The sequence below is a fragment of the Phyllobates terribilis genome, unplaced genomic scaffold, assembly GCF_046119375.1.
Source record: "Phyllobates terribilis strain yellow unplaced genomic scaffold, ASM4611937v1 Scaffold_347__1_contigs__length_1996218, whole genome shotgun sequence".
Taxonomy (NCBI): domain Eukaryota; kingdom Metazoa; phylum Chordata; class Amphibia; order Anura; family Dendrobatidae; genus Phyllobates; species Phyllobates terribilis.
In genome coordinates this window covers 367,830-380,337 of record NW_027363107.1, presented here as the reverse complement: position 1 = coordinate 380,337, position 12,508 = coordinate 367,830, and positions in this window count along the sequence as shown.

Genomic DNA, 12,508 nt, shown 5'->3' with positions numbered 1-12,508 from the left:
GATTGTATATGCGGATTGTACACGCGGATTGTACATGCGGATTGTACACGCGGATTGTACATGCGGATTGTATATGCGGATTGTACATGCGGATTGTATATGCGGATTGTACATGCGTTTTTCCTGCCAGGGACATGCAGAAGTGGAGCGTTCTTCACATGCATTTCCGCATGCGGGTTGACAAGCGCTTTACAAGCGATTTTAGCATCACTTGGAAAGTGCTTGTCAACTTGGTCACACTATAGAAATCCATGAAAACGGCATGGAGTTATATAGTGTGACCCCAACGACTGGTTAAAAATAAAAAAATAAATCTATACTTACCTTCCGATGGCCCCCGCAGTCTCGCTTCGCTCCGTCCTGGCTGCCGGCAGATCGCGGTACACTGAAGGACCTGCCGTCACATGACTATGACGTCAGCGCTGGTCCTTCAGTCCATCGCGAGCTGCCGACATGGGAGGACGAGCGCAGCGGAGGCCGTCAGAAGGTAAATATAACATTTATTTTTTATTTTATTCTTTATTTTGACAGGTTCTATGGTACCCGGGTCCGGAGGAGAGTCTCCCATCCTCCACACGCGGGTACCATCCGCACATTGAACGCATGTATTTCGCATGTGCTTATCTAGTGAAGCGGAATCCATTTGTTCCAATGCAAGTCAATGGCCAGGAAAACGCTGCACTTCCGCAAAATAATTGGTAGTGCTGCGTTTTTTTCCAAAATGATAATCCGCAGCGGAAATTTCCGCAGCATGTGCACAGCACATGCGGACTATCATTGGGGAACATGGCAGACCTTCTAACATGCGTCTTTAAGCGTTTCTGCAGCGTTTTTGCCATGCGGAAACGCTTAAAATACGCGTCGTGGGCACACAGCCTTAGGCTATGTGCCCACGTAGCGTTTTTGTAGCGTTTTTGCGGCGTTTTTACGGCCGCGAAAACGCTTGTAAAACAGTCTGCCATGCAAAGCCATGTGAATTCGGATGTGCTGTGCACATGATGCGCTAATTTGCGCGCCGAATTCGCATTACTTTGCAAAACGCAGCATGACCATTTCTACTGCGATTACGCTGAAGCTTATTCGCGATGCGTGTGGTATCTGGGAGGAAGACGAGACTACAACTCCTCTTCATCCCGGCTACCACGCGGTGAAAAAAAGAAATAAAAAAGTTAAAAACAAACAAAACCTGTATATTCACCTCTCCGGCGGCCCCCGGTCTGCTCTCCGGTCTCCTCCGGTCTGCTGTCTGTACTGTCAGGACCTGCGGTGACGTCATTTAGTCAGGTGATGGTCGCATGACCGCTGACGTCGGCATCAGGTGATGGTCGCGTGGCCATCAGCTGACTAAATGACGTCACCGCAGGTCCTGACCGTACACTGCAGGACGCTGAAGAGAGAAGACGCGGCCGGGAGCAGACCGGAGGAGACCGGAGAGCAGACCGGGGGCCGCCGGAGAGGTGAATATACCGTTGTTTTTTTTATTTATTAACGTTTTCTTTTTTTTACTATAGATGCTGCATTTAAAGCATCTAAGTTGTTCACACATTATAGATCCATGTCGGTTGCATGGATTTATATTGTGTGATCAACTTGTCAAGCACTTTTCCAAGTGATGCTCAAAATTGCTTGGAAAAGTGCTTGAAAAAACGCATGTGAAAACGCTTCTCTCTGGCAGAAAAAACGCATGTAAATCTGCATCAAATCTGCTAGGTGTGCACACAGCCTTATAGCTGGTTTTGCTCTGAGCTGAGATGTCCGGGCTGAATAATGCTCTGGGAGCAGAACCCATCAGCAGAATCTGTTTCCTGCCTTGTAGCAGTGGATCCCGGCTATTTAGCTCACAGAGCATTGTCTACACAAGATACAATTGTATCCAATTTTCAGCTGGGAACAGGACTATGGACAAGTTTTGCAGCAACTGCATTTGTGATAGGAAATGTTGATCAATCTAGATTTTCTTCAGTGTTCTTATTCATTGCAGAAAATCTTAAAAAAGCCGAGGAATGTGGGCAACATGGTGGGTCAATGATTAACGCTGTGGGGCTGGGTTCATATAATAGCAAGGACAACATCTGCAAGGAGTTTGTATGTTCTCCCCGTGTTTGTGTGGGTTTCCTCCGGGTTCTCCGGTTTCCTCCCACACTCCAAAGACATACTGATAGGGAATTCATATTGTGAGCCCCAATGGGGACAGTGATGATAATGTCTGTAAGGTGCTACAAAATCTAACGGCGCTATATAAGAGAGTAAAATAAATATATAACTAAATAAAATGAATGTATTAAAAGGCTAAGATTGCAAAGAGCTTGTAAAAACAAGAAACTTTGCAATTTCCTTCTTATTCAAAATCTTCTGTTTTCAAGAAGGAAAAGATTTTTAATTCTGCAGTGTACAGCTCATTGCTATGGTTACTGACCACCTGAGAAGTGGCCGGTCTCCTTGGCAAGAAGCGCTCACTTGCAGACTGGTGGACTTCAGTGCCCCTGTGCCTGTCCCATTCTGCAGAGGCAAAGCCGCCTCTGCCCGCAGAATGCAAGAGGGCACAATTCAGACAAGCGGCTCAGCCAAGCCACCGGCCAGAACTGTAAATCTTCAGCTTCTGATGAGAGGAACACAAGACCACCCCTTTAATAAAGGAGTAGAGCAGAACTCATACAGTGATTAGTGGGGGTCTGACACCTGAAATCCCCAGACATCAGCTACTTCTGCAAGATGATGTACACAGTGTTAAGAGCTGGAATAGCACAGCTCCGCACACTGTGCAATGGCTGGTTTCAGGTACTACAGCTCAGATCACAATCATTTCAATAGGAGCTGCAGTACCAAGATCGGCCACTACACAGTGTACAGCGCTGTGCTGTTTGGGCTCTACGCTGAGTATTTCCAGCTGCTGTCTTATTGGTGAGGGGGCCGTGTGTTGGAACCTCACTGATCTGATATTGATGACCAGGGTCGGACTGCGGTGTCTGGGGCCCACAGGGGAAATTAACTCTAGGGGCCCACCTACAGCCATATGCAAATATCTGTTATCCGCTCTCGCTGTTATAGTGGAGCATTGACTGGCGGCTCCTGCACATCTACTGGGCGACACTCTAACTGGGATGGACATGTTTGCATTAAAGGGCTTCTTTGGTTAAAACTAGTGTTGAGCGAGTATGTTCTGTTAACCCTTTCGGCGAGTATGCTCGGGCCGAGCTCCGAGTATTTATAGCTGCTCGGTGATATGGTTGAATCGCTCCCGTGTGCATGATTTGCGACTGTTTGACGGTTTTAATACATGTGAGGAATGTGTAAGAAATAGACATTCCTCACATGTATTAACCCCTTAAGCCGCGGAGCATTTTCCGTTTTTGCATTTTCGCTTTTTGCTCCACTTGTTCCCAGAGCCATAGCGTTTTTATTTTTTGGTCAATATGGCCATGTTAGGGCTTATTTTTTGCGGGACGAGTTGTACTTTTCAACGCCATTACTAGTTTTACCATGCCGTGTACGGGAAAACGGGAAAAAAATTCCAAGCGCCGTGAAATTGCAAAAAAAGTGCAATACCACTGAGGTTTTTTTTAATTTTTTTTTACCACGTTCACTGAATGCTAAAACTGACCTGCCATTATTATTCTCCAGGTCATTAAGAGCTCGTAGACACCAAACATGTATAGGTTCTTTTTTATTTAAGTGATGAAAAAAAATTCCAAAGTTTGGTAAAAAAAAAAAATGGTGCCATTTTCCATTTTTTGGGATCTTCGGCCAGGTGAGGGCTTATTTTTTGTGAACCGAGCTGAAGTTTTTATAGATGCTATTTTGGGGTAGATCCGATGTTTTGATCGCCCGTTATTGCATTTTATTGCAATTTTACGGCGACCAAAAAACGTAATTCTGGCGTTTAGAATTTTTTTCTCATTACGCCATTTACCGATCGCATTAATTCTTTTTTTATATTGATAGATCAGGCGATTCTAAATGCGACGATACCAAATATGTGTATATAGGGTTTTTTTTTATGATTTTATTTTGAATGAGGCGAAAGGGGGGTGATTTAAACTTTTATATTTTTTTATTTTTTTTCATATTTTTTAAAACTTTTTTTTTCACTTTTTGCTTGCTTCTGTAGTTTCCATAGGAGACTAGAAGCAGCAACTGTCCGATCGCCTCTGCTACATACAGGGGACGATCAGATCCCCTGTATGCAGCAGAAATGGTCCTGTGCTATGAGCGCCGACCACTAGGTGGCGCTCACAGCGACAGGATCATTACAACCACTGGTGTCTGCTGCAGACCCAGGGTTGTCATGACTACCCATCGGCGACCCACGATCATGTGACGGGGTCGCCGATGGGAGGGGTAAGTGACGCGCTTTCAGGAAGCGCGCGTTAAATGCCGCTGTCGGAGATTGACAGCGGCATTTAATATGTTAACAGCCGCGGGTGGATCGCGATTCCACCCGCGCCTGTTGCGGGCACATGTAAGCTGTAATAATCAGCTGACATGTGCTTGGTTCAGTGCGGGCTCAGCGCAGCAGCCCTCACTGAACCGGAGGATAACGACATGCGCGTACTAATACGTGACATGTCGTTAAGGGGTTAAAGCTGTCAAACAGTTGCAAATCATGCACACGGGAGCGATTCAACCATATCACCGAGCAGCTGTAAATACTCGGAGCTCGGCCCGAGCATACTCGGACAGAACATACTCGCTCAACACTAGTTAAAACAAGTTATCACCGATCCATGGGCTCTACAGGATAGGTGATCACTTATTGAGCATTTGTGTCCGAACATTGGAAAACGCACCTATCGGAAGAATGGGGAAGTTTTATCCCTGACAGAAGACTTATCCCTATTTTAAAATGCTGCGGCAGGTGGGACGTCTGACCGCAGCTCTATTCATTCTCTTAGAGACTTGCAAAAAAGAGCAGCGCTCACAGCCACTGAGAGAATGAATGGATCAGTGGTCGCATCTCACATGCCGCTCCAGTCTAATGGGGAGAAAAGCTCCACATTCTGCCGGTGTGTGCAAGCAGTCAGACCCCCACCAATCAATATTATCACTGATCCTGTGGAGAGGTGATTACTTGTTTTCACCGGAGAACCCCTGTAAGTGCATCTCTGCCGCTCTGGTCCAAGTATTTAATCGCTAAGGCCACGGCCCTACTATCAGTATTCGGTCAGTATCCAGTCAGTATTTTTTCTCAGGAGTGGGAGCCAAAACAGGTGATGAACAATCAGAGAAAAGGTATAATAGAAACAAGTCACCAATTCTGCATTTATCAACCATTCCTGGTTTTGGCAGCCACTCCTGAGAAAAATACTGAACAAATACTGATGGTGGGGCTGTGGCCTAATGGAAAAAAATCTTTTCCTAGTTAAGATCAGCGAGAACAGAATGACCGCCATACACAACACAGTCCACTATATCAACACCAATAATACCACATACAAAAGGGACAAATATCGCCACACCATGACTAGATCACATATTACCACTACATAGTGACCGAATAATACCACATACAAGGAACAAATATGGCCACACTATGACCAGACCATATATTACCACCACAAAGTGACCAAATACTACAATACTGATCATGAATACAAAACCACTAATACTAACTAAGCTCTGTATATAGTGTCAGTGTACAGGTAACACAGTGATCACCAGTGACATTATAGACAGGAGCTCTGTATATAGTGTATAGGTAATACAGTGATCACCAGTGACATACACAGGAGCTCTGTATATACTATATACACACGTGGTCAAAATTGTTCGTACCCCTCGTTTAATGAAAGAAAAACCCACAATGGTCACAGAAAAAAATTGAATCTGACAAAAGTAATAATAAATTAAAAATCGATGAAAATGAACAAATGAAAGACAGACATTGCTTTTCAACCCTGCTTCCACAGAAATGAAAAAAAAATTAAACTCATGAAATAGGCCTGGACAGAAATGATGGTACCCCTGAAAATAATGTGACAAAAGGGACATGTTAAATCAAGTTGTGTCCACTAATTAGCATCACAGGTGTCTACAATCTTGTAATCAGTCAGTGGGCCTATATTTAGGGCTACAGATACTCACTGTGCTGTTTGGTGACATGGTGTGTACCACACTCAACATGGACCAGAGGAAGCAAAGGAAAGAGTTGTCTCAGGAGATTAGAAAGAAAATTATAGACAAGCATGTTAAAGGTAAAGGTTATAAGACCATCTCCAAGCAGCTTGATGTTCCTGTAACTACAGTTGCACATATTATTCAGAAATTTAAGATCCATGGGACTGTAGCCAACCTCCCTGGACGTGGCCGCAGGAGGAAAATTGATAACAAATCAAAGAGACGGATAATATGAATGGTAACAAGAGCCCAGGATAACTTCTAAAGAGATTAAAGGTGAACTTCAAGCTCAAGGAACATCAGTGTCAGATCGCACCATCCGTCGTTGTTTGATCTAAAGTGGACTTCATGGGAGACGACCAAGGAGAACACCATTGTTGAAAAAAAAACATAAAAAAGCCAGACTGGAATTTGCCAAACTACATGTTCACAAGTCACAAAGCTTTTAGGAGAATGTCCTATGGACAGATGAGACAAAAATGGAAGTTTTTGGCAAGGCACATCAGCTTTATGTTCACAGATGGAAAAATGAAGCATATCAAGATAAGAACACTGTCCCTACTGTGAAACATGGAGGAGTCTCTTTTATGCTTTGGGGCTGGTCTGCTGCATCTGGCACAGGGTGTCTTGAATCTGTGCAGGGTACAATGAAATCTCAAGACTATCAAGGGATTCTAGAGAGAAATGTGCTGCTCAGTGTCAGAAAGCGTGGTCTCAGTCGCAGGTCATGGGTCTTGCAACAGGATAATGACCCAAAACACACAGCTAAAAACACCCAACAATGGCTAAGAGGAAAACATTGGACTATTCTGAAGTGGCTTCTATGAGCCCTGACCTAAATCCTATTGAGCATCTTTGGAAAGAGCTGAAAGAGCTGAAACATGACATCTGGAAAAGGCAACCTTCAACCATGAGACAACTGGAGCAGTTTGCTCATGAGGAGTGGCCAAAATACCTGTGGAGAGGTGCAGAAGTCTGATTGACAGTTACAGGAATCGTTTGATTGCAGTGATTGCCTCAAAAGGTTGTTCAGCAAAATATTTGTCAGATTCAAGTTATTTCTGTGACCATTGTGGGTTTTTCTTTCATTAAACGAGGGGTACCAACAATTTTGACCACGTGTGTAGTGTAAGTGTACATGTAATACACTGACTCACCAGTGACGTCTCTAGGTGAAGTCCTTCATCTTCGCTTTTCTTCTTCATCTGGCACAGACGGCCATCACTTCTTCCAGCCAGGAATCATCTCTGCAGAAAATAACACACAGTTATCAATAACTGATCTCTTCTAGAGAATATTCCCACTCCACCCCCCGACTTCTACACTACACTAGTTGAAGAAAAAAATCAATATAGTGCGGCCCTGCACAGTAACAGGAGCCCGCTTTTGTCCCATCCCATGGAAAACAATTTCCTAAAAAGTAAATTATATTACAGAAGTAATAATGTCCCTAATTGGACTCTAAAATAATAATGTTCCCCACTGGCCACCATAAACTAATAAAGTATGTTCCTCAATCTGGCCCCAAACAGTAATTAAGTCCCTTGTTCAGCCTGGCACCCACATATATCCATCCTGGCCCCCCCTTCCCTGCATATATCCATCCTGACACCCCCCCATATATCCCTTCTGGCCCCCATATGTCCAGTGTGACCCCTCCATATATTTATCCTAGCCCACGTGTATCGAGCCTGCCCCCTCCCATATATCCATCCTAGTCCCCCATGTGGCCTGCCTGTTCCCCCCATATATCCATCCTGGCCTCCATGTGTCCAGCCTGCCCCCCCATATATCTGTCCTGGCGTCCATGTGTCCAGCCTGCCCCCTCCCATATATCCGTCCTAAAGCCCCATGTGTCCAGCCTGCCCCCCTATATATCCATCCTGGCCTCCATGTGTCCAGCATGCCCCCCTACATATCCATCCTGGCCTCCATGTATCCAGCCTGCCCCCCGCAATATATCCATCCTGGCCTCCATGTTTCCAGCCTGCCCCCCCATATATCCATCCTGGCCTCCATGTGTCCAGCCTGCCCCCTCATATATCCATCCTGCCCTTCCCCCCTGCATATATCCATCCTGACACCCCCCCATATATCCATTCTGGCCCCCATATGTCCAGCGTGGCCCCTCCATATATTTATCCTAGCCCACGTGTATCGAGCCTGCCCCCCCCACATATCTATCCTAGCCCCTCATGTGTCCAGCCTGCCCCCTCACATATCCATCCTGGCCATCATGTGTCCAGCCTGCCCCGCCCCCCATATATCTGGCCCCCCCATATATCCATCCCCCCCACATATCCATCCTGGCCTCCATGTGTCCAGCCTTCACCCCCATATAGCCATCCTGCCCCCCCTTTCCCATGTGTCCAGCCAGGCTCCTCCTTATGTGTCCAGCCAGACTCCCCCCCTTGTGTGTCCAGCCAGGGTTCCCCCCTTGTGTGTCCAGCCAGGGTTCCCTCTTGTGTGTCCAGCCAGCTCCCCCCTTGTGTGTCCAACCAGGGCTCCCCCTTGTGTGTCCAGCCAGGGTTCCCCCTTGTGTGTCCAGCCAGGGCTCCCCCTTGTGTGTCCATCAAGGCCCTTCTTGTGTGTCCAGCCGGGCCCCACCTTGTGTGTCCAGCCTGCCCCCCATATAGCCATCCTGCCCCCCCTTTCCCATGTGTCCAGCCAGGCTCCCCCTTATGTGTCCAGCCAGGCTCCCCCCCTTGTGTGTCAAGCCAGGGTTCCCCCCTTGTGTGTCCAGTCATGGTTCACTCTTGTGTGTCCAGCCAGCTCCCCCCTTGTGTGTCCAGCCAGGGCTCCCCCTTGTGTGTCCAGCCAGGGTTCCCCCTTGTGTGTCCAGCCAGGGCTCCCCCTTGTGTGTCCAGCAAGACCCCTCTTGTGTGTCCAGGCGGGCCCCCCCTTGTGTGTCCAGCCAGGGTCCCCCCTTGTGTGTCCAGCAGGCCCCCCCTTGTGTGTCCAGCCAGCGGCCCATCCCATTCTGCATCCACTCATATACACACAGACACACACACAGACACACACACAGACACAGACACCTCTTACCTTCCTACGTTCCCGTGCGGTGTCCTTCTTCTCCGGCAGCTGAGTTGCGCGCCTCCTTCACAGCAGGCGCATGACGATGACATCATATGCTGGCCGGGGAAGGGAGACGCGCAGTTTCAGCTGCTTCACTGGGACGTGTGTCGCGGCGGTTCAGGTAATGAGCGCCGCGTGCGCGCGTCCCTGCATACACTGTGCCTGCGCTTTTAAAGGGCCCGTGCCCCTTAAACCCGCAGGTTTTTTTTTTCTTCATTCTCTTCTCCCCCTCTCCTCTGCAGGAGGGTACCCCGCCAGCCCAGTCCCACCCTGTTGATGACTTATCCTAAAATCGGTCATTAATATATAAGTCCTGGACAGTCCCGTTAAGCTTGTTTTACCTAGTTATAAAAGCCCTTTAAGTCCTCATTATAAGGTAAGGTATGAATGGATCTAATTAAATTCTCCAAAGAGAACTATTTATACATTTTTAGACACTGTGAGCTTTCTACAAGATATTGCGGGCAGTATATAGCGAATATACGGACACAGAGCCATTCGCCGGCTCAGATTGTCAATAAGCACCTTGTAAATATGAGACCTTGACTCAGAAAGTTTAGGATCAATGGTCCATTTGTAACGGTACACCGAACAGGTGTAGAGGCACAAAATCATTTCATTTATGCGACGTCTGCTCCGGTACACACCTGCCTTCTAAAATTGGGGAGCACAGTTTTTTCTTTATTAGGTTGAATATTATATGATTTTACGATGTCGCATTATTTTGAAATTATGAAGAAATCTTATTACTGAAATACCATAACTATACAGTAAAACCAGGAGACTCTGAGTTTTGTTAAATAAAGTTTCAAAATTATTAGTTTTAAAAGCAAACACTCACTTTAAAGGAGTTATCACCTGATTTAAAAGTGATTCTTAAAGGGGCTTTCCACTAATGGCCAATAGCTTTACTGGCCATTTTGAAAATTAAAAAAAAAAATCTTCACACCTCCCGGACCAACATGGTTCCTCCAATCACAGGGCTGTGTCTGCCAGCTTTCACATGACATGTCTTATGACCACTGCAGCCAATCAGCAGCCATTGGCAGCGGGGAGGAAGGGGCGTAATGATCACATCACAAGAGTGGGCGACGGCAATCAGGCTCATGTGGGGGACGTCGCCTACGCCAGCGCTTATTCCACCTGGATGTACATCCTCGGATGCACATTCAGATGAAATGTACTGTGGCGCAGAGACCCACTGATTCCCTGCACTTCAATACATGCTGCCGGCCAATCAGAGGCTGGCAGCTGACCTTGGCTTGCCCGTCATGGGCAGCACATGGAAATGACGTCTTGCGCTACTCATGCAGGCTCATCAAAGTCAGCTGCTGGCTTTTGCACCAGCTATAAAAGAGGATGCCGCACATTGTGGCAGCGGGAAGGTAAGAATTAATGTTTTGGTTTTTTTTTAAATGTACTGGAGAACAAATTATTACTGGAAGGGGCCTAGAATGGGGGGCTATATAGCAGGATGGGGACCAGGAAGTGGGAAATTGTTCTAAGATGGGGCCCAGGATGGAGAGGGGCATTATTACAGGGAGAAGCCAGGAGGGGGACATTATTACTGGAAGGGACTCAGGATGGGGAGCTATATATCAGGAAGGGGCCAAGGATGTGGGAAATTGTTATAGGATGGGGCCCAGGATGAAGTGGGGCATTATCACAGGAAGAAGCCAAGAGGGGAACATTATTACTGGAAGGTTTCAGGAAGGGTACATTATTACTGGAAGGGGCCAAGGATGGAGGACTTTATACCAGGAAGTGGTCAAAGTTGGGAGACATTATATCAGAAAGGAACACAGTATGGGGAATATTTTGCCAGGAAAGGGCACAGTAAGGGGTACATTGTTATCGGATAGAGGGGCATTAATACAGGAATGGGCCCAGGACAGGGGACAATAATTCAGGAAGGGGTCAGGAGGGGAACATTATTACTTGAAGGGGCCAGGACGGAGGACATTATTACAGGCAAGGACCAGGATGAGGAAAATTATTACAGGAAGGAGACAGGATGGGGGACATTATTACATGGGGGGGGCGAATATATATGTTTTTGTAGGTTCTAGAACGCTTACAGAAGGTAAGGTCCAAATTTTGCATGGGGCCAATTGGACTCTAGTTAAGCCACTGCAGAGATCTCTCCTGATGGTTGAAAAGCGCTGATCCAGGTGGTAAGTAGTTGTTTATTTTATGATGGTCAGTTTAGCTGTTAAGAAGGAGCTGGACAACCACTTTAATGAGTTTAGGGTAGGGATATAATGTAAATAAAAAGGACAACATCTTCAAGGAGTTTGTATGTTCTCCCCGTGTTTGCATGAATTTCCTCTGGGTTCTCCATTTTCACTCATACTGCAAAAACAAACTGACATCATAGGTTACTTGGCTTAATATGAAATTGTCCCTCATGTGTACCGCATTGTGGGCAGGGACTATATGTACATCACTGCAGAATATGTTGGCAATAAAAAGTCAACAGAAATTAATATCATGCAGATTGTTATGGGTCCGGGTGGTGGAACCTCTGTGCTGAGGTGCAAGGAGGGACCCAGAGGGGCGTGACTAAGTATCCACCCGAACCAACCCTGGTCGTACGGCAGCTAACGACACTGTGACCAGGGAGGATCCGGGCTGAGGGACCAGGTGCTACTCTGGGGACGACCTTGTAAGAGAGCAGGTGGCTCCCACGGGTCAGATGGCTGGGACTGACCGGTATGGCGGATGGACACGGCAAGCAGGCGGAAGTCTCTGGTAGCAGACAGGTGGTCACAGTTCAAGAAAGCAGAGCAAGCAGCAGTCTTTAGGTTTACCAGGAAGGTGGTCACAGCAAGTGACGGCAGGGTCTCCAGGCAGGCTGGCAGGAAACAGGCAGGTGCTCCCAGGTGAGCGGGCAGACAGATGAGGCGGGTAACTGGCAGGTAACTGGTGGGTGCTCCCAGGTGAGCCGGCAGACAGACGAGGCAGGTAACTGGCAGGTAACAGGTGGGCGCTCCCAGGTGAGCGGGCAGACAGACGAGGCAGGTAATTGGCAGGTAACAGGTGGGCGCTCCCAGGTGAGCGGACAGACAGACGAGGCAGGTAACAGGCGGGTGCTCCCAGGTGAGCGGCCAGACAGACGAGGCAGGTAACTGGCAGGTAACTGGTGGGCGCTCCCAGGTGAGCGGTCTGACAGACAAGGCAGGCGGATGCTCCCAGGTGAGCGGACAGATAGCCAAGGCAGGTAACCGTCAGATAACAGGTGAGCACTCCAGGTGAGCAGGCTGGCAGGTAACGGGCAGATAATAGGCTGGCAGGCAGGAAGAGGAGTCAGGCTAGC